Raw genomic sequence first — 24,834 nt, 5'->3', positions numbered from 1 at the left:
CCCATAGACTTACATTGGGCTCATTGCTCGGGTCAAGCACCTGAGCATTCCAATTTGCTCGACCCAAGCATCGAGCACCTGACCATTTTAGTGCTCGCCCATCACTATTCCAGAGTTATTACCTCATAAAGTGACATTGGTCAGTATTCTAAAATTTGGCCTAGTCATTAAGGTCAAAATTAGCTCCGTCACTAAGGTGTTAAGCCAGCTTTGTGTTCAGTTATCTAGTGTTTTGGGGTTTGCCACCATTCAGGAGCGATTCACATCTGCAATCATTACTGCAAATTCCTGTGGTTTCTACAAACCTCAGTTACTTCCTGGCTCAGCCTTGTTTATTCATCCTTCTGCTATAAGCATAGCAAACTGTTGCCATTGTTTGTTCACACTCCAAACGCTTCTGCATCAATGTGCATCATCTATATGAACAACTTTGCTTCGACATCTCTGCTGCCAGTGGCTATCTTTTGTTTCATAATTAACCCTTCATCTGCCGCCACCACAACAAACTCTCTTCTAAACTTTTTCTCATTATACTGCAGCAATTCCTGGACTGGCTTTACTTCTTAATTTTCTGTATTTGTCTACATTCAATGCTCTCAGTCTTCTGGTGTATCCTTCTCCACTTGCCCACATACTGTCCTGTCCAGTTTACCTCTTACTTCTGATCCTCAATATTCATCGTGCTGAAATTCCTGCCCACTGAACTTTTGCCTTCAGTTTGTGAGTTCACCATGACCTGTGACTTAGTGAATCTACCTCCCTAGATGATCTCTAACTTATGACTGTGCTGAGATACACAGTATATCTTCTTGCAATGGCATGTATAGCTTTGTCATCATGGAGGAGCTGGACTACCTATTCAACCGAAATAGGCTGCAGGTACCACCACCAGTTCAAACAGGGACTACTGCAATGTAGTAGAAGAATCGTTTGAGAAAGAAAAAGAGAGAGTAATATTCTGTGGCCATTAACCTGCAATACCATTCACTTTTTTGGGGCTGTCGTGCTGTTACCTCATCCCTACCCGCCCAGTCCTTGCTGCATCTTTTGATCCTCAGCCGCTCACATTAGAATCTTTGATCTTCTTGCACTGTGTTGGACATCAGGGTGTCATGGAGTCCACGAGGGTTCTGCGTAAGTGCGTGGGAGGTCTGCGGTCTCATGACATCACGACACGCGCCGTGAACTCCCACGTGCACATATTCTCTTATTGAAATTACTTCAGATTTCAATATTAGTGTAAGCTTAGTTACTCTGAAAAAGTATTGAGACTGATGATCTTTTATTCCTTTTTATTGCAAGTGAGGTTCCCAGTAAGGATAAACCTTTTAGAATCTGTTCAGAGCAGGAAAGTTTTAGCTTCATTCCTTTATTTTTAGTGACACCGACTGGCAGAACACTTTTTTTTTAATAAAGAACCCTGACTTGGATGATGTATTAAGATCTCCTGACAGCAGTCTGCAGTTGACAGGTGGAAGTTTTATTCTTCTATGTATAAATATATTGTCCCTCAAAAGTATTTCAAGAGTTCAATACCATTAGAAAATTTTTGTTTGAATCTCTGTACCTGGTACATATATTGGAAGGAAAGTTAAAAGAAAAAAAGTTTTCCATTGTTTCATACATCAATCATTTTATAGCCCAAATCACTAGCAGCCTCAACAAACTAAATAGGTACATCGTATATCAACTTCTCAGCTTTGTAATCTGTTGGTTAACAAAAACATTTCAGTCTATTTCTTTCTGCTTGTTGAGCCACAGTTGGCATGAGTGCAAGAGGAAATTGTTACATAAGGCTAAGCAGAAATATAACTCACAACTAATGATAACAAATGAGGAATTGCAGCTACCAGATAAAATATTTGTACAGTTCCACTAATCCCACTCCCTAAAAAATGCTTACTTATGCATGTAGCTTTTGCAAAGACAAGTTAATCCATACCTTCAATTACCCAATCCTTTACCAACAAATCGTCATTTGAATCAATATGCAATTGACCAAGATTGTCGCACCAGGTTTGCAAGGATCGTGAATTAATTTTTATTCTGCATATCAATGTTCATTTATGGGCTGTTTAGGATTTGTATAAGGTTGAGAGACAACCCTTACAGACACTATAGAGTAGTTACACTAATCTAATTATAGGAGCATAACTAACAGAATTAGCTGAAGAGAGTCATAGACTTACAAGTGTGGTCTCACCCAAGACAACCCGATTCTGATAGGAGCCAAATGGCTGATTTTGCTTGTAGTAGCCATGGCCATTCAGACATGTACTATTACATGGCAACAGTTCAAATGGCCATTTGTCTAAAAAATGCTTGGCTTTTGTTCTTTAGTGGCTAAATACTCTACGGTATGCTTGCATGTATGGTCATTGCTCCATTTCGATAGAGCATTTCACAGTCCCAACTTTTGTCAAACTTTCATGAAGCCCCAAGTTATCATCTATACTTTGGAATAACTCTTTAAACAGCAGAACACATAAAGAATTTGAGGTCTATTGGGCTGAGTTATAGAGTTGCTCTCCCTATGTGCCTGGTTCAATATTTGCAAACCAGAAGTAGGGGAAGGGGTCTATACACACATGTGAGGAAACAAGGACGCACATACCAAAAAATCAAGAGCTTATAAATATATTTCAGACTACCCAATAAATTCAATGACACAGCCCCAGTCGGCATGTAATAGAGATGTATATCAGTAACCAGCGTTAGCAATGTAACTGTATGATGATATAAGTGTATCATAATATTAAATAGGGCAATGAATCTCCTGGGACTCATGTTGATCATATGCACTAGGGCTCCTGAATGACCGTGCGTCCTCCCCTAGATATTAAAACGATGTCTAAGGTTCTATATATAAGGCAGCGTTTTGAATTGTGTGACTTATGTTTTTCATGGGGAGGGGAGAAGGTAACTGAATAAGGGGTCTATTGAAAGCACACCAATAGATTGAATTATAAAGTATTTATTTAACCTAGTAGATGTCATCATTGGTAAGCTTTATACAGCACCCAAATGTTGCTCAAGTAAACCGTTTGCGGATGTGATAGCCCTCAACAACATGACTTTACAAACAGGAGTGTCATATTCTAAAGGCCTTGCTGCTTAAAAGGGTTTTGCTGCTAGCTTAACTGAGTGGTTCTAAAAGGGTGACAAAGACTTTCTGCAGGTACCAAACGTCAGCCTACAGAGAGAGGAGTGAGGGCCAAAAACCAAACAGGGCAGCATGGTGGCTCAGTGGTTATCACTGCAGCTTTGCACCGCTGGGTCCTGGGTTCAAGCCCAATCAAGGATAACATGTGCAAGGAGTTTGTATCTTCTCCCCGTGTTTGCTTGGGTTTCCTCCGGGGACTTCAGTTTCTTCCCACACTCCAAAGACATACTGATAGGGAAATTAGATTGTGAGCCCCAACAATGTCGATAATGTCTGTAAAGTGCTGTGGAATTAATGGCGCTATATAACTGAGTAAAATAAACCTTCTATTGAAGACCTTTACCTGGTATGCTGACTTTACAAAGACTTTGGTCATAGGTCTGATCCACTGCAAATAATCCAGAGATGGGCTTCAGACAATGACTTTAATGGTAATTGTGCTTTCAAGTAACTATTCAGAATAAGGTGTCAAGTGTGTGTACATGAGGTATAACATAATTTCTTGCTATTACATAACTTATTCCCTGTATTCTCACCAGTCTTCCATTAAAATATTGAAAAATATTGTCCTCCATTAAAAATGGGAAAGGTGCGCGGGAAGGAACGGGGAACTGGACATGACGGTGATGGTGCATGCAGAGGCCGAAGACGTGGCCGTGGACAAGCTGAAATTGTGCCACAACAAACATTAAACATCTTGTCACTCGACCTTCTTGTCCCAATTACTAGGGGACCTCAGAACACCACTATTGAACACAGAGCAGTGTCAAATTGTTATTGGTTGGATAGCAGATAATGCTTCCAGTCACTTAGCCACCACTACCACCACCCTGTCTTCCACATGGTGAAGTCTCAGTAGCCGTGAGTCTGGACCGCATATTTCTCACCCTGATCCTCCTTCCTCCCACCATGCCGAGTGCCAAGAGACAACTGATCCCACACTTGGACACTCAGAAGAGCTGTTCACTTTTTCAATTGTAGATTCTGGCCTCTCACCAAACCAGCTTCAAGCTAGTCAAGAGGAGAATGCGTGTAGCGATGCCCCAATATTTGAGCAGCCACGGTCACACGAAGGCGACGGTGGTAAAGTGCAATTATTGTCGCAAGAGGTGGATGATGATGATGAGACACAATTGCCAGAAAGTCAGGAGGAGGACCAGGGTGCGGAAGTGAAAGACGAGGTGGTGGATGATATAGTAACTGACCCAACCTGGCAGGGGGACATACAGAGTGTAGACAGCAGCACACAGGGGGAGGGAGGCATAGCACCACAACAGGCAAGAAAAAGCAGCGTGATGTCCGCAGACAAAAGGCGGGAAAGGGTTGCTCGTAACGCCAACACGACGGAAGGTGCCAGTACAACTGTTAGGTCTTTCCGAGTCTTGTCATTTTTTAAAGACTCGGCAGATAACCCCAAAAAGGCCATTTGCACCACCTGCCAGGCCAGCATCAACAGGGGTAGCAAAACTAGCAGCCTGACCACTACCAGCATGGTCAGCTACATGGCAGCAAAGCACTCGACTAAGTGGGCCGAACCCCAGTGTCCAGCAACAGTGTCTGCGGGTGACACCACTGCTTGTTCCGCTGTTGTGCGTGCACGCCAATCTCCTTTCCATGGCATATGCCATGATGCCTCCCGCCCTGCACCTGTCGTTGCACACTCTCAACTAGCACCATCAGCAGGCACGTTCACGTCCCAGCTCAGCGTTCAGTTGTCCCTACCCCAGTCCTTGGAATGCAAGCTCAAATACACAGCCAACACCCAAAGGCCACACTACTAAATTCACACATTTCGCGAATGCTTGCACTCGAAATGTTGCCTCTTAGGCTCGTGGAGACGGAAGCTTTCCTCAACCTGATTGCGGCAGCCATCCCTCGGTACTCGGTCCCCAGACATCACTATTTCTCCCGGTGTGCTGTCCCCACATTACAAAAGCACATGTTCCACAGCATTGGATGTGTCCTTAACAAGGCAGTTACTTGGAAAGTCCACATAACCAGGGACACGTTGACAAGTGCTTGTGGGCAGGGACGGTACATTTCACTGATGGCACACTGGGTTAATATAGTGGAAGCCGGGATCCAGTAAGACCTTGGGACGGAACACGTTCTCCCGACACCGAAGATTGAGGGCCCTGGGTCAATCAGGGTTAACCCACATTCTACAGCTCCTGAACCTCCTCCTCTTCAGCCTCCATCTCCGAAATGACCAGATCATTCACAAGCTGAAAGCACTGCAGCACTTCCTCGGCCAAGCGGCAACAGGCTGTGCTGAAGCTAATATGCTTAGGTGGCAAACCGTACAATGCTGAAGAGTTGTGAACAGCTCTGAAAGAGGAGGCAGATCTGTGGCTAACACCACTGAACCTACAGCCAGGCATGGTCGTGTGTGACAATGGCCAGAGCCTGGTGGCGGCTCTAAGGTGAGACGAGCTCACACAAGTACCATGTCTGGCACATGTGCTTAACTTCTAGCATTGGAGTTCCTCCAAATTTTTGGTAGCCGTTGTTTCACTGCATAGGCAAACAGTATGGGAGACCCACTCCCTAATAATGGGAACATTGTATTCAGGAGGCCCTCCGCCCTCTACGTCTCTTCCAAGGGGCATTGGAGTTCCTCCAAATTTTGGCAGCCATTGCAGTCACTGCATACACAATAGCAGTATGGGAGACACACTTCCTAATAATGGGAGCATTTTTTGCAGGAGGCCCTCTGACCTCCATGTCTCTTGCAAAGGGCATTGGAGTTCCTCCAAATTTTTGGCAGCTGTTACTTCACTGCGTAGGCAAACAGTATGGGAGACACACTTCACTAATAATGTGAGCATTTTTTGCAGGAGGCCCTCCGAACTCTACGTCTCTTGCAAGGGGCATTGGAGTTCCTCTAAATGTTTGGCAGCCATTGCAGTCACTGCATACACAATAACAGTATAGGAGACCCACTCGTTAATAATGGGAACAACAAAGCATAGCCGACTGCTGCCCTTTAAGAATAGTAAGGCCGCCTGATGGCCCTATAAAAATAGTCTTTGTGACTTTCAGAGTCCCTCCATCATAAATGAAACAGGATGTGTCTGATGATGTGTCACACACCACATGGCCAGATAAGGTAGTAAAATGTTAAAATTACATTTACTGGTAAATGTATTTTTCACCATTGAAAGCAATGCAAAAGTGTAAAAATGCATGAAAAATGCTACGTGTAAACATAGCCCAAAGTGTGAAGAAGTATTTTTTGGGGGGTTTATTATTTTGCCTTATATTCAAGTCATTACCCTGGAAAGGATGTTCCTTAACATATTTCCCAGGAAAATCCATTTTGGTTTTGTTTTTGTATGTTTTATTGTGAGTCCATAAAAGTGACGTAATACCTCTGACAACTTTGTTCGCAGCAGTGACCTGGGAGTCAGAAATGCTTCCAGGGGTCTTCCCCATGCTCTTCCCATGTCATTTGAACACTGTTTCCATCGATTTTGACAATTTTTAGTCCCTCTGCAGACCGCCGGGAGGATCTGCCGGAAAAATGCTCGAGTTTCCCAAAGACTTACATTGGGCTCGTTATTCGGTCCGAGAACTCGAGCATTCCAATTTGCTCGACTCGAACAATGAGTACCCGAGCATTTTAGTTCTCACTCATCACTAATAATGACCATATTTTTATTGTTAAACTTTGATGTTTCTATGATTCTTTATAAAGATTATACGTACAAATGAGATTTGATTATGTCCTTAATGACCTAGCCAAATTTTACAATTTTTACCAGTGTCACTTTAAATCAGAGAGATATGTCACACAAAACATTTAATAAATAACATTTCCCACATGTCTACTTTACATCAGCACAATTTTTGCAACAATTTTTTTTTTTGTTAGGATTTTATAAGGGATAAAAGTTGACTGTGATTTCTATTTTTTCCAACAAAATTTAGAACACCATTCTTTAGGGACCACATCACACTTGAAGTGACTTTGAGGGGTATAGGTGACAGAAAATACCCAAAAGTGACATCATTCTAAAAACTGCACCCCTCAAGGTGCTCCAAACCACATTCAAGAAGTTTATTAACCCTTCACGTGTGTCACAGGAACTGAAGGAACATGGAAAGAAAAAATTAACTTTTTCACTTTTTTCACACAAATTTTACTTCAGACCCCAATTTTTTTCTTTTTGCAAGGGTAACAAGAGAAAATAGACCACAAAATGTGTTGGGAAATTTCTCCTGAGTATGCCGATACCCCATATATGGGGGAAAACCACTGTTTGGGCGCATAGCAGGGCTCAGAAGAGAAGAAGCACCATTTGACTTTTTGAGGGCAAAATTGTCTGGAATTTAGAGCGGATGCCATATCACGTTTGGGGAACCCCTAATGTGCTTAAATAGTGGAAACCCCCACAAGTGACACCATTTTGGAAACTAGACCCCTCAAGGAACTTATCTAGATTTGTGGTGAGCACCTTGAACCCCCAGGTGGTTCACAGAAGTTTATAATGTACATCTGTCAAAAAAAAAAATCAAACTTTTTCCACAAAAATGATCTTTTAGCCCCAATTTTTTTATTTTCACAAGGGTAAGAGGACCCCGTGAATTGTTGTGCAATTTCTCCTGAGTATGCTGATACCCCCTTATATGGGGAAAAATCACTGTTTGTGTGCACAGTAGTGCTCGAAGGGGAAGGTAAACAGAATTTAATAACATTAGGTCGTCATATTGAATATCTTGTCATTAGTGTTGAGCATGTCACTCGAGCACCTGCAATACTCGGTGCATACCCAAGCACCCGATCCAAACTTAAGTAGTTAGCACTGGAGCTCAACACTAGTTGTCATATCGTCATCATTTTTTTTCTTTACTTTTGAAAAAATGCCATCCCCAACACAACCCTAACTGCAATACGAACACCACCCTAACCCTAACATAACCCTAACACAAACTCTAACCTCAAAATAACCCTAACCCCAACAGAACACTAACCCTAATACAACCCTAACCCTGATACAAACCAAACCCTAGTACAATCCTAACCCTTATACAATCCTAACCCTAATCCTAACCCCAACACAGTTTATCCTACCCCTAATCCTACCCGTAATCCTAATTTTAAACATTATTCTAATCCTAATCCCAACCCTAATCTTATCACAACCCTAACTCTAATCCTAACCCTAAACCCTAATCACAATCCTATCTGCAAAGAATGGAAAACATTTTTATTTTATTTTATAATTTTTATCTAACTAAGGGGGTGACAAAAGGGCATTTAATTTATTTATTTTTTCTTGTGATCATTGTGATAAGGTTTATCACAGTGATTAAAAGGAACCAATAGGGAAAATTCCCTATTGTTGCAGGGTACCAGCCGGCAGAACTCGGCAGGCACATGAGCCATTTTCTCTTTACAGGAAGAAGACGGAGGGCTCGAGAATGGATCAGGAGATCCGGGGGATGGTAGAGGTACTGGGAGGTCTCGGGGGGTTTCATTCCTCTCTTCTCTAACATGTATATCATGTCAGAAGAGAGAGAAATCATTGTAACCATGGGCACACTTTTTTTTTCGTGATCACGATTATTCACTGAATTCACCCTGTTAGCTGAGACCATGGAAATTTTCCGATGCTACCCTGTTACTCCTCAGCAATGTGAAAGAGCAGCGCTGGGTAATAAATCCCCTTAACTGCCGCCATAAAAATGTGTTACGGCGGTCATTAAGGGGTTAAGATTGTGTATTTTGAACTGTAATTACATGTTGTTTACATTATGGGGCGGTTTGATATGGTGATTGGTGCTTGTATGTTAGACCAGCCTATATAATCCAACCCCCAATACTCCATTGTATCATACTTGATAAAGACCTGCAACTGGTCAAAACGTTGTATTTTTTATATGATGTCAGAATAAATACTCTATTTTATTGATTGAAACACCCTGGATTGGACGCTGTCTATCTTGTACCCTACCCTTACAAGGGCAGTCCACAGCTGACTTTATTATATTTCTTTGCCTCTGTTCATTCCCTATGCGCCTCCTGATGCGTTTCCTCCTTTAGGATTCTTCAGGAGAATTGCTTAAAGACTCATATAGTCCATAAGGTAATAGAACCCTTGCAGTGACTCAGTAACAGAATCAACTCAAATTAGGCTTTTTTATACCAATAGGTATGCCAATTCCCACTAATCAGTAAGATACGTGAACCAGTTATGCCATCCTACCTCATGTGAAATAAATTGTGAGCTATCACTGTCATCAGGGACACCGACATAATGCTCAGGAAGCGTGTGACGTCATTTCCTATGTACCCTGCATTCCACGAGTGCCGTCTCCATGAAATGCATCGATGCATATTTCTTACCTGATTAGAATCCAGCATTCCAGTTTCCTTAAATGACCCTTATTTTCCTAATTTACATGTCAGTCTCGTGCCTCCAATATTACATAGTATAGGCAATGAATATGACTGCTGAGTGTGCATTAGGTTAAATAGCATTTGCATGTGACTTCCCGCCCTGCCCTCCTGGCACTATCATGTGAGTCTCACCGTAGAGCGCATGGATTTTCACTTCCTGTAAGATGCCTCATATTAACCTACCCTCCCCATGGCAAATATGCGTCTCACCTTAAAGCACAGAGGTGATCGCTTCCTGTTTTGCACAGTATATGTCTCACACTGGAACGCAACCTTATGCGTCATTAGCGACCTCAGTCATGCCCACTGCTACACATCATATGTGATGGGAGTGCTTCTTTAAAATAGTACTTAATGGCTATTAAAATGGTCTTTCAGTAATACATTGTCACTTGTTCACATATGCAACTCTCTCAGATTCACTAGTCTCCCTTTCAGTGACCCTTTTGGGGACTTTACTAACTAATGGTTTTGACACTAGTTCTTTTACTATCTTCTATGGCAATTACACCTCCTCAAATTTTACACACTTGTCTGTCTCATTCATAGCCTAACATACACTTCTTAGTAAATGACCAGGCTTAGAGCACCACCCTAAGGCCACGTTCACACGTTGAGTATTTGGTCAGTATTTTACATCAGTATTTGTAAGCCAAAACCAGGAGTGGGTGAAAATTGCAGAAGGGGTGCACGTGTTTCTTTGCTCCAATTGTTCTACTTCTGGTTTTGGCTTACAAATACTGATGTAAAATACTGACCAAATACAGAACTTGTGAACATGGCCTAACAGTCAGAATGTCTCATTCCTACTTTGCACTTTTCTGTGTAGACATTAACAGAAGTCTTTAAAAACTAGTTTTTTAAAAAGTATTCTAGCTCCACCTAGATAAGCTATATCGCAATGTTTCTAGTATCTCAAAGTTTACCATCAGCACAGGGCCCACACCGACTGAAACTATGTTGCCGTTAAAGGAGTTGTCTTACTACATTAAATCTTGGAATAATAATAAGTTCCACGTTTGGTTGTGTAAAAAATGTTCCTATGCTGAGATAATATTATAAATGTGCCCCTGCTATGTACTTTGTAATAGCTGTGTCTCACTATGCAGAGCTGCTCCAGTTTAAGGTGGGCACATGCAACAGCTACTGGCCAGGGGTGAAGCATAAGTTAATTACAATACAGAAGAAACAGCTGTTACTTTCTGAGGTAACACATTTTCCTGCCTGATGTAACACAGTAGTGAGTGTTTCTGCTGCATCTGCATTTCTCTGAGTTCATCGTAAGTCAAGTCAGTGACAAAGGAACTCTAGCAGCCACCGAGCTCACTCCTGTGATAAAACAGACAGGGAAATTTTGTTACCTCTATATAGTCAGATGCAGCCATTAGAAAGTATATAGCAGGGGCACATTTATATGATTATCTCGGCACAGAAACATTTTTTTTAACACATCTAATTTCGGAACTTATTATTATTCTAAGATCTATTAATTAATATATACTTTGTTCTTGGGACAACCCCCTTAAGTATAGTATCAGAGAGCACTGTTACTAGTATAAACAAGTTTTATTGCTGTCAGTGATAAAAACAAAATAAAATAAAAATAATAATCTTTTTTAGGATACCAGCAAGCTTTTGAATACTTATATCTCTTTATCAGACATGTTTATCAAACTGTTTTTTGTGTGTAATGAATTAATAACGGAAATGGCGACATTTCTAAGACAGAATTTTGCAGCTGTTATACTTTGTGCCAGATGACTTCCAGATGAGGCATAGTAACTACTGGCAGTGCAATACAGCAATACGAAAATGTATAATACACAATACTATAACACACGGCTTCTATTTTTTTTAATCAAAATAGTCACAACTAAGTACCCTCTGTTTTTTACATGTACTATTTATTTATTTAGTTATTTACTTACTGTAGGGTATTTGCTAATTTTATCTATCCTAAGCTTTGTTTGGTTATGGCCACAGCATGGATGTGCACCAAAATATTACACTTACAGTGGCGACCAAAAGTTTTCCATTTTTTTTTAAAAGTGTGATTACTTCAGTCTGGTTATTGTGATGCAATTTTCCTGGTGATGAATTGAAAGTGCATAAAGTTGTCATCATGAAAGACCTTTATTTTAACCAAAATGCTTTTGAATATAGGTATGGTCATTTAATTAAAGAAAACTGATTGCCAAAAGTTTTGCATAAACTATTTATAGATTACAACATAGAGAGTAATTCATTGTTTACTATGCTATAACTTAGTATTTTGTAGCATAACCTCTTGCTTTAATTACTGTAAGACACCAACGGGGCATTGAAGCCACTAGGGTTCATGACATCTTGAGGAATCTTGCTCCATTTAATTTGCAAATCTGCAAACAATTCATCTTTGTTGCTATGGGTACAGGCCCCAACTCGTCGCCCTAACTCATCCCAAAGGTGCTCTATAAGGTACATCAGGTGATTGGCTTGGTCATTGCAACAGTTGAATATTTTTCTTTGCAAACCAATTTTTTACTATATTGGATGTATGCTTAGGATCATTGTCTTGCTGGAATTTCCATCCTCTGCCTACTTTGATTTTACCATGTGGCAGCATTACATTCTCCAGTATATCCTTGTACATGGTAGCATTCATATTTCCATCAATTCTATGCAGAAGTCCAATGGCCGATGCAGAACAGCAGCCCCAAACCATGACATTGCCACCACCATGTTTCACTGTAGGTGTTTGGTACCTTACATCATTACATTTTCCAACTGGGCGGTATATATAGTGCTTGCTATCACTACCAAACAGATTGAACTTGGATTCATCTGTCCACAACAATTTAAACCAATCTGTCTCTTTCCATTAGCTGTGTTCTTTGGCAAACTCAAGTCGGACCTTCCGGTTCTTTGCAGAGATGAAAGGCTTCTTGACTGGAGAACAGTTGAGTTTCATAGCTACCTCTTTTTGACTTTTGCCTGACTTCACTCTCTCTCAGAATAATAAGCTTCCTGACATCTGTTGATAAATTTGGCTTTGCGTTTGCCATGTTAAAACCTAAAAATACACACACAAAAAAAAAATTTAGGCCAAATTCGACTACCCAGGAGAAAAAATGCAAAACATTTGGCCCAGAAAATGTTGCAAACTAACACATAAAGGGATAAAACAATGTCAAACACAATTTTCGTCCTTATAGCTCACAACAATTTGCTTCCAGTATACTTAGATCACCAGGAAAATAGCATCACAGCAACAAGACAGAAGTAATCACACTTTTAAAAAAAATGCAAAACTTTTGTATACCTACAGGTGTGCTAACTCATTTTTTTGGTTTTGGTTAAGTTCTATATACTTTTTACATATAGGCGAGTAGCTCCCCCTTTTGGGCTGTGCATCTTGTCTATATAGCGTTCAACAGGCAGGTGTGAAACAGTCAGGTCTGGGTCCTACTCTGCCCCATCTATTTTGAGACCTGCTGACACATAGTGAGGTGAGATACTAGAGTTCGGAACCATCCAGATTGGGTACACATTGTCGCATTGGGATGGTTTTTATGCTTTTTTGATCAAAATAATATAAACTAAGTATCCTATGTGATATACATATACTATTACTATTTATTTACTTACTGCAGGGTATTTGCTCGTTGTTTTCATTCTAGGTTTAGCCTATTTACAAATCAAAATTATTGTGAAATGAGTGTTCATTCATAATAAACTTTCAGTGTAAATGCACCTTGTCCTGTAAGTTTGCTGTTTACCATTTCTTACTTTTTAACTTCAACACAATGCCAAACTTTTTTTTTTTTCGTGTCATAAATTAATAAAGGAAATGGCGACACTTCTATGACAGGATTTTGCAGATGTTAAACTATGTGCCTGGTGACTTTCGGACTGTGGAAATAAGCTGTTTCACATGATACCCGCAGTCAGTCTCTCTGAGCAAGATAGACTTGAGCTGCTTTTTCAAAGTTTGGTGAGTTTAGGAGGCCGGGTTAGGGTAAGAAGTGTCTGATAAGTGGGGAAGGAAGCTGATTTCTCTGACATTACAAAGTGTCTTATAATTGTCTGTACTATTGGTTTTTGCTAAGTTCCTTGAAAATACAGTTCCATTTTAAATAATAAACAGCATGGCTGCACAATAACTGGTGGATAAGTGAGGAAGGTGATAAATGTAAAGCTCTTCAATGCAGAAAAGAAGCACCAAAGTCAACAAAGTAGTCTGAATGATTGTTCTAAAAAGCCACAAAACAAAGGGCTTTATACTGTACTTATAATCATGGAAACACCTGCATCAGAGAAAAAGTGACATAAGAGACTCAAATGTTTGGGACTCAACAGTGACAGACTCAGAGTGTTGAATTAACATCACACTTTTCCCCTGCACTAGAGCAAAGTGCTGAAGTGATGTCATAATGATTCCTTCCATGAAAGACGTGTGCATCTCAAGAATTCAAGACGTTCAAAAGAAAGGAGACCTTTACAGAAGAGACATTTGTATTTCCAGATCATTAGTTAGTACAACACACCAATAGTTTTTTCTAGGTGTCCGTGAAGGATAGTATTAGCAAATAACAGGCCTGCTATTTAAAACCGTGGTTCTCTGTCAGACATAACACCTATAAGAGTATTCTAAAATCAGACATTTTTTCCATTTTCATTCCGTTGCAGTGTGTTGGTCAAGCTATTCACACTAGGTGTCTGAGAAGGATAGTATTAGCAAATTAGAGGCCTGCTATTAATTGTGGTTCTCTGTCACACGTATCACATATAACTGTGTTCCAAAATCAGCCTTTTCTCATGAACGTGGAAAATATTGTCCTCCATTAAAAATGGGAAAGGTGCACGGGAAGGAACGGGGAGCTGGACATGACGGTGATGGTGCATGCAGAAGCCGAAGACGTGGCCGTGGACAAGCTGAAATTGTGCCACAACAAACATTAAATATCTTGTCACTCGACCTTCTTGTCCCAATTACTAGGGGACCTCAGAACACCACTATTGAACACAGAGCAGTGTCAAATGGTTATTGGTTGGATAGCAGATAATGCTTCCAGTCACTTAGCCACCACTACCACCACCCTGTCTTCCACATGGTGAAGTCTCAGTAGCCGTGAGTCATGACCGCATATTTCTCACCCTGATCCTCCTTCCTCCCACCATGCCGAGTGCCAAGAGACAACTGATCCCACACTTGGACACTCAGGAGAGCTGTTTACTTTTTCATTTGTAGATTCTGGCCTCTCACCCAGCCAGCTTCAAGCTAGTCAAGAGGAGAATGCGTGTAGCAATGCCCCAATATTTGAGCAGCCACGGTCACACGAAGGTGACGGTGGGAAAGTGCAATTATTGTCGCAAGAGGTGGATGATGATGATGAGACACAATTGCCAGAAAGTCAGGAGGAGGACCAGGGTGCGGAAGTGGAAGACGAGGTGGTGGATGATATAGTAACTGACCCAACCTGGCAGGGGGACATACAGAGTGTAGACAGCAGCACACAGGGGGAGGGAGGCATAGCACCACAACAGGCAAGAAAAAGCAGCGTGGTGTCCGCAGACAAAAGGCGGCAAAGGGTTCCTCGTAACGCCAACACGACGGATGGTGCCAGTACAACTGTTAGGTCTTTCCGAGTCTTGTCATTTTTTAAAGACTCGGCAGATAACCCCAAAAAGGCCATTTGCACCACCTGCCAGGACATCATCAACAGGGGTAGCAAAACTAGCAGCCTGACCACTACCAGCATGGTCAGCTACATGGCAGCAAAGCACTCGACTAAGTGGGCCGAACCCCAGTGTCCAGCAACAGTGTCTGTGGGTGACACCACTGCTTGTTCCGCTGTTGTGCGTGCACGCCAATCTCCTTTCCATGGCATATGCCATGATGCCTCCCGCCCTGCACCTGTCGTTGCACACTCTCAACTAGCACCATCAGCAAGCACGTTCACGTCCCAGCTCAGCGTTCAGTTGTCCCTACCCCAGTCCTTGGAATGCAAGCTCAAATACACAGCCAACACCCAAAGGCCACACTACTAAATTCACACATTTCGCGAATGTTTGCACTCGAAATGTTGCCTTTTAGGCTCGTGGATACGGAAGCTTTCCGCAACCTGATTGCGGCAGCCATCCCTCGGTACTCGGTCCCCAGACGTCACTATTTCTCCCGGTGTGGTGTCCCCACATTACAAAAGCACATGTTCCACAACATTGGATGTGCCCTTAACAAGGCAGTTACTTGGAAAGTCCACATAACCAGGGACACGTTGACAAGTGCTTGTGGGCAGGGACGGTACATTTCACTGATGGCACACTGGGTTAATATAGTGGAAGCCGGGATCCAGTAAGACCTTGGGACGGAACACGTTCTCCCGACACCGAAGATTGAGGGCCCTGGGTCAATCAGGGTTGCCCCACATTCTACAGCTCCTGAACCTCCTCCTCTTCAGCCTCCATCTCCGAAATGACCAGATCATTCACAAGCTGAAAGCACTGCAGCACTTCCTCGGCCAAGCGGCAACAGGCTGTGCTGCAGCTAATATGCTTAGGTGGCAAACCGTGCAACGCTGAAGAGTTGTGGACAGCTCTGAAAGAGAAGGCAGATCTGTGGCTAACACCACTGAACCTACAGCCAGGCATAGTCGTGTGTGACAATGGCCAGAGCCTGGTGGCGGCTCTAAGGTGAGACGAGCTCTCACAAGTACCATGTCTGGCATATGTGCTTAACTTCTAGCATTGGAGTTCCTCCAAATTTTTGGTAGCCGTTGTTTCACTGCATAGGCAAACAGTATGGGAGACCCACTCCCTAATAATGGGAACATTGTATTCAGGAGGCCCTCCGCCCTCTACGTCTCTTCCAAGGGGCATTGGAGTTCCTCCAAATTTTGGCAGCCATTGCAGTCACTGCATACACAATAGCAGTATGGGAGACGCACTTCCTAATAATGGGAGCATTTTTTGCAGGAGGCCCTCTGACCTCCATGTCTCTTGCAAAGGGCATTGGAGTTCCTCCAAATTTTTGGCAGCTGTTACTTCACTGCGTTGGCAAACAGTATGGGAGACACACTTCACTAATAATGGGAGCATTTTTTGCAGGAGGCCCTCCGAACTCTACGTCTCTTGCAAGGGGCATTGGAGTTCCTCTAAATTTTTGGCAGCCATTGCAGTCACTGCATACACAATAACAGTATAGGAGACCCACTCGTTAATAATGGGAACAACAAAGCATAGCCGACTGCTGCCCTTTAAGAATAGTAAGGCCGCCTGATGGCCCTATAAAAATAGTCTTTGAGACTTTCAGAGTCCCTCCATCATAAATGAAACAGGATGTGTCTTATGATGTGTCACACACCACATGGCCAGATAAGGTAGTAAAATGTTAAAATGACATTTACTGGTAAATGTATTTTTCACCATTGAAAGCAATGCAAAAGTGTAAAAATGCATGAAAAATGCTACGTGTAAACATAGCCCAAAGTGTGAAGAAGTATTTTTTGGGGGGTTTATTATTTTGCCTTATATTCAAGTCATTACCCTGGAAAGGATGTTCCTTAACATATTTCCCAGGAAAATCCATTTTGGTTTTGTTTTTGTATGTTTTATTGTGAGTCCATAAAAGTGACGTAATACCTCTGACAACTTTGTTCGCAGCAGTGACCTGGGAGTCAGAAATGCTTCCAGGGGTCTTCCCCATGCTGTTCCCATGTCATTTGAACACTGTTTCCATCGATTTTGACAATTTTTAGTCCCTCTGCAGACCGCCGGGAGGATCTGCCGGAAAAATGCTCGAGTTTCCCAAAGACTTACATTGGGCTCGTTATTCGGTCCGAGAACTCGAGCATTCCAATTTGCTCGACTCGAACAATGAGTACCCGAGCATTTTAGTTCTCACTCATCACTAATAATGACCATATTTTTATTGTTAAACTTTGATGTTTCTGTGATTCTTTATAAGGATTATACGTACAAATGAGATTTGATTATGTCCTTAATGACCAAGCCAAATTTTACAATTTTTACCAGTGTCACTTTAAATCAGAGAGATATGTCACACAAAACATTTAATAAATAACATTTCCCACATGTCTACTTTACATCAGCACAATTTTTGCAACAATTTTTTTTTTGTTAGGATTTTATAAGGGATAAAAGTTGACTGTGATTTCTATTTTTTCCAACAAAATTTAGAACACCATTTTTTAGGGACCACATCACACTTGAAGTGACTTTGAGGGGTATATGTGACAGAAAATACCCAAAAGTGACATCATTCTAAAAACTGCACCCCTCAAGGTGCTCCAAACCACATTCAAGAAGTTTATTAACCCTTCACGTGTGTCACAGGAACTGAAGGAACATGGAAAGAAAAAATTAACTTTTTCACTTTTTTCACACAAATTTTACTTCAGACCCCAATTTTTTTCTTTTTGCAAGGGTATCAAGAGAAAATAGACCACAAAATGTGTTGGGAAATTTCTCCTGAGTATGCCGATACCCCATATATGGGGGAAAACCACTGTTTGGGCGCATAGCAGGGCTCAGAAGAGAAGAAGCACCATTTGACTTTTTGAGGGCAAAATTGGCTGGAATTTAGAGCGGATGCCATATCACGTTTGGGGAACCCCTAATGTGCTTAAATAGTGGAAACCCCCACAAGTGACACCATTTTGGAAACTAGACCCCTCAAGGAACTTATCTAGATTCGTGGTGAGCACCTTGAACCCCCAGGTGGTTCACAGAAGTTTATAATGTACATCTGTCAAAAAAAAAAAATCAAACTTTTTCCACAAAAATGATCTTTTAGCCCCAATTTTTTTATTTTCACAAGGGTAAGAGGACCCCGTGAATTGTTGTGCAATTTCTCCTGAGTATGCTGATACCCCTTATATGGGGAAAAATCACTGTTTGTGTGCACAGTAGTGCTCGAAGGGGAAGGTAAACAGAATTTAATAACATTAGGTCGTCATATTGAATATCTTGTCATTAGTGTTGAGCATGTCACTCGAGCACCTGCAATACTCGGTGCATACCCAAGCACCCGATCCAAACTTAAGTAGTTAGCACTGGAGCTCAACACTAGTTGTCATATCGTCATCATTTTTTTTCTTTACTTTTGAAAAAATGCCATCCCCAACACAACCCTAACTGCAATACGAACACCACCCTAACCCTAACATAACCCTAACACAAACTCTAACCTCAAAATAACCCTAACCCCAACAGAACACTAACCCTAATACAACCCTAACCCTGATACAAACCAAACCCTAGTACAATCTTAACCCTTATACAATCCTAACCCTAATCCTAACCCCAACACAGTTTATCCTACCCCTAATCCTACCCGTAATCCTAATTTTAAACATTATTCTAATCCTAATCCCAACCCTAATCTTATCACAACCCTAACTCTAATCCTAACCCTAAACCCTAATCACAATCCTATCTGCAAAGAATGGAAAACATTTTTATTTTATTTTATAATTTTTATCTAACTAAGGGGGTGACAAAAGGGCATTTAATTTATTTATTTTTTCTTGTGATCATTGTGATAAGGTTTATCACAGTGATTAAAAGGAACCAATAGGGAAAATTCCCTATTGTTGCAGGGTACCAGCCGGCAGAACTCGGCAGGCACATGAGCCATTTTCTCTTTACAGGAAGAAGACGGAGGGCTCGAGAATGGATCAGGAGATCCGGGGGATGGTAGAGGTACTGGGAGGTCTCGGGGGGTTTCATTCCTCTCTTCTCTAACATGTATATCATGTCAGAAGAGAGAGAAATCATTGTAACCATGGGCACACTTTTTTTTTCGTGATCACGATTATTCACTGAATTCACCCTGTTAGCTGAGACCATGGAAATTTTCCGATGCTACCCTGTTACTCCTCAGCGATGTGAAAGAGCAGCGCTGGGTAATAAATGCCCTTAACTGCCGCCATAAAAATGTGTTACGGCGGTCATTAAGGGGTTAAGATTGTGTATTTTGAACTGTAATTACATGTTGTTTACATTATGGGGCGGTTTGATATGGTGATTGGTGCTTGTATGTTAGACCAGCCTATATAATCCAACCCCCAATACTCCATTGTATCATACTTGATAAAGACCTGCAACTGGTCAAAACGTTGTATTTTTTATATGATGTCAGAATAAATACTCTATTTTATTGATTGAAACACCCTGGATTGGACGCTGTCTATCTTGTACCCCACCCTTACAAGGGCAGTCCACAGCTGACTTTATTATATTTCTTTGCCTCTGTTCATTCCCTATGCGCCTCCTGATGCGTTTCCTCCTTTAGGATTCTTCAGGAGAATTGCTTAAAGACTCATATAGTCCATAAGGTAATAGAACCCTTGCAGTGACTCAGTAACAGAATCAACTCAAATTAGGCTTTTTTATACCAATAGGTATGCCAATTCCCACTAATCAGTAAGATACGTGAACCAGTTATGCCATCCTACCTCATGTGAAATAAATTGTGAGCTATCACTGTCATCAGGGACACCGACATAATGCTCAGGAAGCGTGTGACGTCATTTCCAATGTACCCTGCATTCCACGAGTGCCGTCTCCATGAAATGCATCGATGCATATTTCTTACCTGATTAGAATCCAGCATTCCAGTTTCCTTAAATGACCCTTATTTTCCTAATTTACATGTCAGTCTCGTGCCTCCAATATTACATAGTATAGGCAATGAATATGACTGCTGAGTGTGCATTAGGTTAAATAGCATTTGCATGTGACTTCCCGCCCTGCCCTCCTGGCACTATCATGTGAGTCTCACCGTAGAGCGCATGGATTTTCACTTCCTGTAAGATGCCTCATATTAACCTACCCTCCCCATGGCAAATATGCGTCTCACCTTAAAGCACAGAGGTGATCGCTTCCTGTTTTGCACAGTATATGTCTCACACTGGAACGCAACCTTATGCGTCATTAGCGACCTCAGTCATGCCCACTGCTACACATCATATGTGATGGGAGTGCTTCTTTAAAATAGTACTTAATGGCTATTAAAATGGTCTTTCAGTAATACATTGTCACTTGTTCACATATGCAACTCTCTCAGATTCACTAGTCTCCCTTTCAGTGACCCTTTTGGGGACTTTACTAACTAATGGTTTTGACACTAGTTCTTTTACTATCTTCTATGGCAATTACACCTCTTCAAATTTTACACACTTGTCTGTCTCATTCATAGCCTAACATACACTTCTTAGTAAATGACCAGGCTTAGAGCACCACCCTAAGGCCACGTTAACACGTTGAGTATTTGGTCAGTATTTTACATCAGTATTTGTAAGCCAAAACCAGGAGTGGGTGAAAATTGCAGAAGGGGTGCACGTGTTTCTTTGCTCCAATTGTTCTACTTCTGGTTTTGGCTTACAAATACTGATGTAAAATACTGACCAAATACAGAACTTGTGAACATGGCCTAACAGTCAGAATGTCTCATTCCTACTTTGCACTTTTCTGTGTAGACATTAACAGAAGTCTTTAAAAACTAGTTTTTTAAAAAGTATTCTAGCTCCACCTAGATAAGCTATATCGCAATGTTTCTAGTATCTCAAAGTTTACCATCAGCACAGGGCCCACACCGACTGAAACTATGTTGCCCTTAAAGGAGTTGTCTTACTACATTAAATCTTGGAATAATAATAAGTTCCACGTTTGGATGTGTAAAAAATGTTCCTATGCTGAGATAATATTATAAATGTGCCCCTGCTATGTACTTTGTAATAGCTGTGTCTCACTATGCAGAGCTGCTCCAGTTTAAGGTGGGCACATGCAACAGCTACTGGCCAGGGGTGAAGCATAAGTTAATTACAATACAGAAGAAACAGCTGTTACTTTCTGAGGTAACACATTTTCCTGCCTGATGTAACACAGTAGTGAGTGTTTCTGCTGCATCTGCATTTCTCTGAGTTCATCGTAAGTCAAGTCAGTGACAAAGGAACTCTAGCAGCCACCGAGCTCACTCCTGTGATAAAACAGACAGGGAAATTTTGTTACCTCTATATAGTCAGATGCAGCCATTAGAAAGTATATAGCAGGGGCACATTTATATGATTATCTCGGCACAGAAACATTTTTTTTAACACATCTAATTTCGGAACTTATTATTATTCTAAGATCTATTAATTAATATATACTTTGTTCTTGGGACAACCCCCTTAAGTATAGTATCAGAGAGCACTGTTACTAGTATAAACAAGTTTTATTGCTGTCAGTGATAAAAACAAAATAAAACAAAAATAATAATCTTTTTTAGGATACCAGCAAGCTTTTGAATACTTATATCTCTTTATCAGACATGTTTATCAAACTGTTTTTTGTGTGTAATGAATTAATAACGGAAATGGCGACATTTCTAAGACAGAATTTTGCAGCTGTTATACTTTGTGCCAGATGACTTCCAGATGAGGCATAGTAACTACTGGCAGTGCAATACAGCAATACGAAAATGTATAATACACAATACTATAACACACGGCTTCTATTTTTTTTAATCAAAATAGTCACAACTAAGTACCTTCTGTTTTTTACATGTACTATTTATTTATTTAGTTATTTACTTACTGTAGGGTATTTGCTAATTTTTTCTATCCTAAGCTTTGTTTGGTTATGGCCACAGCATGGATGTGCACCAAAATATTACACTTACAGTGGCGACCAAAAGTTTTCCATTTTTTTTAAAAGTGTGATTACTTCAGTCTGGTTATTGTGATGCAATTTTCCTGGTGATGAATTGAAAGTGCATAAAGTTGTCATCATGAAAGACCTTTATTTTAATCAAAATGCTTTTGAATATAGGTATGGTCATTTAATTAAAGAAAACTGATTGCCAAAAGTTTTGCATAAACTATTTATAGATTACAACATAGAGAGTAATTCATTGTTTACTATGCTATAACTTAGTATTTTGTAGCATAACCTCTTGCTTTAATTACTGTAAGACACCAACGGGGCATTGAAGCCACTAGGGTTCATGACATCTTGAGGAATCTTGCTCCATTTAATTTGCAAATCTGCAAACAATTCATCTTTGTTGCTATGGGTACAGGCCCCAACTCGTCGCCCTAACTCATCCCAAAGGTGCTCTATAAGGTACATCAGGTGATTGGCTTGGTCATTGCAACAGTTGAATATTTTTCTTTGCAAACCAATTTTTTACTATATTGGATGTATGCTTAGGATCATTGTCTTGCTGGAATTTCCATCCTCTGCCTACTTTGATTTTACCATGTGGCAGCATTACATTCTCCAGTATATCCTTGTACATGGTAGCATTCATATTTCCATCAATTCTATGCAGAAGTCCAATGGCCGATGCAGAACAGCAGCCCCAAACCATGACATTGCCACCACCATGTTTCACTGTAGGTGTTTGGTACCTTACATCATTACATTTTCCAACTGGGCGGTATATACAGTGCTTGCTATCACTACCAAACAGATTGAACTTGGATTCATCTGTCCACAACAATTTAAACCAATCTGTCTCTTTCCATTAGCTGTGTTCTTTGGCAAACTCAAGTCGGACCTTCCGGTTCTTTGCAGAGATGAAAGGCTTCTTGACTGGAGAACAGTTGAATTTCATAGCTACCTCTTTTTGACTTTTGCCTGATTTCACTCTCTCTCAGAATAATAAGCTTCCTGACATCTGTTGATAAATTTGGCTTTGCGTTTGCCATGTTAAAACCTAAAAATACACACACAAAAAAAAAATTTAGGCCAAATTCGACTACCCAGGAGAAAAAATGCAAAACATTTGGCCCAGAAAATGTTGCAAACTAACACATAAAGGGATAAAACAATGTCAAACACAATTTTCGTCCTTATAGCTCACAACAATTTGCTTCCAGTATACTTAGATCACCAGGAAAATAGCATCACAGCAACAAGACAGAAGTAATCACACTTTTAAAAAAAATGCAAAACTTTTGTATACCTACAGGTGTGCTAACTCATTTTTTTTGTTTTGGTTAAGTTCTATATACTTTTTACATATAGGCGAGTAGCTCCCCCTTTTGGGCTGTGCATCTTGTCTATATAGCGTTCAACAGGCAGGTGTGAAACAGTCAGGTCTGGGTCCTGCTCTGCCCCATCTATTTTGAGACCTGCTGACACATAGTGAGGTGAGATACTAGAGTTCGGAACCATCCAGATTGGGTACACATTGTCGCATTGGGATGGTTTTATGCTTTTTTGATCAAAATAATATAAACTAAGTATCCTATGTGATATACATATACTATTACTATTTATTTACTTACTGCAGGGTATTTGCTCGTTGTTTTCATTCTAGGTTTAGCCTGTTTACAAATCAAAATTATTGTGAAATGAGTGTTCATTCATAATAAACTTTCAGTGTAAATGCACCTTGTCCTGTAAGTTTGCTGTTTACCATTTCTTACTTTTTAACTTCAACACAATGCCAAACTTTTTTTTTTTTTTCGTGTCATAAATTAATAAAGGAAATGGCGACACTTCTATGACAGGATTTTGCAGATGTTACACTATGTGCCTGGTGACTTTCGGACTGCGGAGCATAAAAACTACTGACAATGCAATGCAGCAATACAGAAATGTACAGTATACAGTAAAAGAAAAATAACATGACTTATAGTGTGAAGACAAAACATTTTTATGTAAGTGTGTTACCTGTAGTTCATCCCTTTCTTAAATGCAAATGAGTCCCAAAAAACTTACTTATAAATAAGTCAAACATATTTTACCAGTACTAGGACTATGGCCCCAGTTCAATATTTGCATTTTTAAGTCATTTTTCTTCTTTGTCAAGTGGTATTTGTTGTTTTCTTTGTGCCAATTTATTCCAAATGGCACAAGTGGTCTTTGAGGTTTATGAAATCAATTTTTTTTTTTACTTTGACCTGTTTTGTGATATTTTAGCATAAAAAGTCATACATTTCACAAAATGGTGCAAAATTGCGCAAAAATAAAATCATTCCAGGAAAGTATGAGAGTACATTTGCATCAAATTGTGAGTTTTTAAAAAGTTGTAGTGTTGAGTGAGTATGTTCTATTAACCCTTTCGCAGAGTATGCTCAGGCCGACTGACAGTTTTATTACATGTGAGTAATGTCTATTTCTTACACATTTCTCACATGTAATAAAGCTGTCAAACAGTCACAAATCATGCACACGGGAGCGATTCAACCATATCACCGAGCAGCTGTAAATACTCGGAGCTCGGCCAAGCATACTCGGAACAGAACATACTCGCTCAACAGTAAAAAGTAGTAAT

General features: G+C 40.6%; 1 protein-coding gene across 1 annotated transcript in view; it reads left to right on the top strand.

The window, feature by feature from the left end:
- The window catches only part of BANK1 (B cell scaffold protein with ankyrin repeats 1), an 857,480-nt gene that overhangs the window by 104,974 nt on the left and 727,672 nt on the right, over window positions 1-24,834 (top strand). The window lies entirely within an intron of this gene.

Source organism: Phyllobates terribilis, unplaced genomic scaffold (genome assembly GCF_046119375.1).
Source record: "Phyllobates terribilis strain yellow unplaced genomic scaffold, ASM4611937v1 Scaffold_1__5_contigs__length_1240528914, whole genome shotgun sequence".
Lineage (NCBI taxonomy): Eukaryota > Metazoa > Chordata > Amphibia > Anura > Dendrobatidae > Phyllobates > Phyllobates terribilis.
This window is presented reverse-complemented; position numbering and strand designations above follow the sequence as displayed.